Genomic DNA, 4,996 nt, shown 5'->3' on the forward strand with positions numbered 1-4,996 from the left:
AGGTGGCGGAGTCATGTTTTGGACCGGAATCATGGGGAGAGAGCTGGTAGGCCCCTTTAGGATCCTTGAAGGTGTGAAATGACCTTGGCAAAGTATACAGAGTTTCTGACTGACCACTTTTTTTCCATGGTATAAAAAGAAGAACTGTGCCTTCTGTAGCAAAATCATCTTCATGCATGACAATGCACCATCTCATGCTGCAAAGAATACCTCTGTCACTGGCTGCTATGGGCATAAAAGGAGATCTATGAGGGTGGGAGGAAGTTTGCATCAAAACAGCAGCTCTGGGAGGCTATTCTGACATCCTGCAAGCAGAAACTCTCCATAAACTCATAGGTTCAATGAATGCAAGAATTGTGAAGCTGATATCAAAGAAGGGGTCCTATGGTAACATGTAATTTGCTTTGTTAAGATGTGTTTGATTGAAATAGCTTTTGATTGCAGTACATATGACCTACTAATGCTGCAAGTTCAAAAAAATTACCAATTCCACTTCTTTACAACCTATAAAACGTTTTGCTATTCTGTTGTGCATAATAATTTGGAACAGTGCATTTTAAGTTTTTATTTATTGAAAAAAATACTGTTTTCATTGGGTGATTTGTTCAATACAAATTTTGACTTAAACCCTGACGGTTGATGACTTGAAAATTATACTGACTGTCATTTACATCCACTATTTAGGAAAATCAGTGTAAAATATAATTTGCATAATAATTTTAGACGCGGTGTAGGCTTGAAAAGGTGGCTGTCAAAGGTTTGCAGCTTGCTGCTTTGTAAAGGATGGCAGCTGTAGATGGTCTGGAAAACAAACCATACTATGACATATGTATATACAGTACATGTACAGTGTATATGTAGAAATCTATATATATATATATGTACAGTATATATATACGTTTGATGTATACAGTATATACAGCTTGTTAAATCCATGTTATATATCAGCCAATACAAAAAAAATTACAATAAAAGCCTTTACACACTTCCCAAAGTACTCCTGCAACATAATCCACTAAGCAGCTGAGGAATCCAACCTCCATATGTATAGGTACATCAGTGCAAAAACAATCCTCACTACCTAAGTATATAATTACATATACTACTTCGAGCTAGCAAGCTTTGGTGCAATTGTGAGGTTATAGTGTGACACAAAAGTTATCTACAGTATATTGTGGGAAGTATACTGGCAAGTTGACCAGCCAGGCTTGACCATCTCCTGCTGTATTGTGGCAAAAATAAGGACAGAATGTCAGAAGGTTTAATATGATATAGTTATTCCTTAAGATTTAAGTGAACCAAAAGGATCAGGTTCTGGATGAGTGGGTTGAAGCAGACATACATTCATGTTTCTCTGCAGCCATTGGCTTCAATGTGGTGCCATGTCCCTGGCAAGCTGTCCTGATGTCTGTGTTTGACACCCACTCTCTCGTTAGAGTGGCACATTCTAGACTGCACTGGCACAGATCTCCAGCCAAGCTCTTTCCCTGTGAAAAGATGGAGCACAAGAAGACGGTTAAAACACACACAAAGAGGAAAAAGTGGAAAGAAGGTGCCGAGGAGAGATACAGAACCATGAAAGGAATAAAAGAAAAAGAGTGAGAGGACATATAAGAGCCTGGACAGGAAGGAGAAAGAGAGTCAATGTGAGGAATCCAACAGTGGTGTTGAAAAGGAAAAAAAAGATAGAATGAGTCCAGATGTGGTGTGAAAATGGAAAAAAGGAAAAGGCAGAGACTGATAAATTGGTTGAGAGAAATGAGGAATGCCTGAGAGACTTTCTGTCTTCCTTCTGTTCCTTCCGATGTAGAGCCAAGCCAACCCTCCTGGCAGACATCTCCTCCTCCACCCCGTTCGCTCCACCTGCTTCTCCTCCCATTATCCGCCCGCTATCCTCCTTCTCTGTCCTGTATGGCACACAGCTGCTCATCCACTCCCCATGCATGGGGACTCATCTGGCAAGAGTGTGTCCTGAAAGATCCCTCCATTCTGCACATAGCTTGTCTCAAAGTGCATTTAAGCAAAACACTGCATTTGAAAATGTACCCTGTAATCTATCTTATAAATTGGGATTTTAGCTGATGTACTGGATTTCTGTAAGCATTAGCGTGGGAAGGGAGGTGCTGAGGGGGCTGCAGACTCATCGAGGAAATACATTTTAATCTTTATAAATTATCTCTGAAAAATAATAGGCACACGGCGCACATTTCTTCACTTTAAATAGTTCAACAAAAAGTAGGCTATATAGAAAAAAGGATCAGTGTCCAGTAGTGAGAATGAGGCTGCATGTTATCTGTACATCCACCGGCGCATTGTTGTGCAGAATTTATAATGGTTTTTACATCTGTCAGCTTCTCCCCTGTTAATCCAGGGTTTTCTTATTTTGTTAAAACGGTCTTTCTACATGCACATACTGTACTAGGAACTAACTCTCCATGGATGTGTGGAAATACGGAAATAAAAACAAGTGGTCAGCGTAGAGAAGTATTGACAACTGTTCTGAGGCCAGACGGGTTGGGCATCTTCAGTATCTGAAACACGACACATTATGTCACATATCAATCATATGGATCATACTGTTAATCCTGCTATAACATTCCCACAAAATTCAGGTTTACAGAAAAAGTATGACAACTGTCAGTTGTTTTGTCTAAACATGAATATGTGCTTGTGTGTGGCAGTGTCTGGGGAATGTGTGGCGGAGCAAGTGAAAGAGTGACGGTGAATACAGAGCGATCGGTCTGAGTGGAGGAGGGTTTATTATCAAGTGAATTTACAGCAGTTTGCAGTTTTGTGCACTGTATCGGAAAAAATTAACACCTGTTTTCCAGCTTGTCTGTGACTAAAAATGCTGCCAGGGGTATTTTTTTAAGCCATTCTTATCAGACACTAAAAAGATGGAATTTAATTCTGAGAGTTTAAAAACACCATATTACATAATACTTAAATAATGAAGCCATTCACATTTAAAAAAAAATTCAAACTGTTATCGCTCACTGCCACTTGGGACTACAGAATTGCAAATGAGGCTTGTTGAGTCTTTAAATCTACAAAAGTTACATGTTTTTGTAATTCCCTTAACAGATAGGTTGCTGCGCAGAGATAAGGAACATTCTGCTACTCGGAGTTAGAGATTTGATATTCCATTACTTGTGGGAAAACAAAAAAATCTATCTCATAAGCTGGAAAAATACTTGACAGTGTACAAGAGTGTGTGCATTCAGCTATTGGGGGCCACTGAGAGTGGAGGCTACTGCCAGAAAGGTAAAGTCAAATGGTTATGGATGCATCTTTATCCTGGTTAAGATGTGAATGTCATTTGTAAATGCAGTTTGCTGTGATTTGTTGAAAGAAGCACAGTAGACATGATTGGAGAATTGAAAAGTACTATACTTCTACTTTAAATGTCAAACGCATCATCTGCAGTAGTAAGCAAGCTCAATTTCCTGAATGTGTGTGTGCGTGCGTGAAAGAGAAAGAGAGAAAGGAGGTTGTTCAAAGTAGGTAAGTGATGTCATTATTCACCCTCCACAGTATGTGTGCACTGTTCTGCAGCTTCCCATTACTTGTCAGTGTTACATAATACCAGAGTTTAATTTTTAACAGACAGACGTGAGTTAAGAGACAAAAAACACCAAGTCATGACAGACTGAATGTGAGATAGAAGAAAGGTTGTATAGTAACCGAGATGGAAGGGAGAGGTAAAACCAGGACACAGCGTTGACAGCCCCGGAGATTCAATTCAATTTTATTTATGGTATCAGATCATAACAAGAGTTATCTCAAGACACTTTACAGATAGAGTAGGTCTAGACCACACGCTATAGTTTACAAAGACCCAAAAATTCCTGTAATTCCTCCAAGAGCAAGCATTACAGTGCGACAGTGGCGAGGAAAAACTCCCTTTTAGGGAGAAACCTTGGACCGACCCAGGCTCTTGGTAGGCAGCGTCTGATGGTGTCGGTTGGGGGTGTGATGAACAGTGGCAATAATAGTTACAATAAAGATAATGGAACTATGACTAGAAATAGTAATTATAGTAGTTCATGGTGTAGTCAGGCACTACAGGGCATCACAGGATGTAGCAGGGCATTGCAGAGCATAGCAGGGTGTAGCAGGGCAAAGCAGGGTGCGGAGCAGGGCCACGGCAACAGTTGAAACCATGATTTAGGTGCCACCCTAATCCAGGAAAAAAAAACTGCTGGGCGACAATCTGGACAATCTGTTTATGTTAGCCATCTCCTAATGTCCACTGCTGCCTTGGCGGCGAGCATTGGCGATTTTAGATCCTTAAATTTCATCTCCTCTTTCTTTTTTCTTTTTTTTAAATCTATTTTAGTGCCTCTAATGAGAGTTTGTGAAATTGTCTGTTAGTGACAGAGGAAAAACAATTACATGTTCATAGGGCTTGAAACAGGTTTAATATCCTGTGTCGCTGTTACCAATGCTATGCACCTGGAACAGAAACATAGTTTTGACCAATCGGAGGTGGTTGGGCCAGACTCCCTCCACTAAAGGTTAGAACATTGTGTTAAATTGGTCGTTATTACTGTGACTTGTAAAGTATCAGGTTTAGTTTCATTATAGTGTTAAATAAAAAGTTATTTAAATGTTAGCTGACGTTGTTGTTCAGTGGCTAGCTCAGAGATTACAGGCTAATGAAATATCTGATTTATCAGGGGGGGGTTAACACTTTTGCAAGGCACTGTATCCATGTCACATTCTCATTTGCGGCTGAGCCCCCCTAAAGGTCGGATCCTAGAATTACCCCGGTGGGGAGCAAGATGACGGACCACAGGCTCTATCTGCCGATGTTCTACTGATTCGGGCATTGCTGTTTTGTTGTATGGAGTCATAGCAACAATTTGCAAGCTGACAAATTATTTACAGTTCAAAAACCTCTTGATGTGTATACATGCAGAGATACTCAGGTTACTAAAGGAGTTCTCTACCTCCATTAACTGAGTTATGAGAGATCCAAATTGAACCAGGTTAA

The sequence above is a fragment of the Etheostoma spectabile genome, chromosome 4 (assembly GCF_008692095.1).
Source record: "Etheostoma spectabile isolate EspeVRDwgs_2016 chromosome 4, UIUC_Espe_1.0, whole genome shotgun sequence".
Lineage (NCBI taxonomy): Eukaryota > Metazoa > Chordata > Actinopteri > Perciformes > Percidae > Etheostoma > Etheostoma spectabile.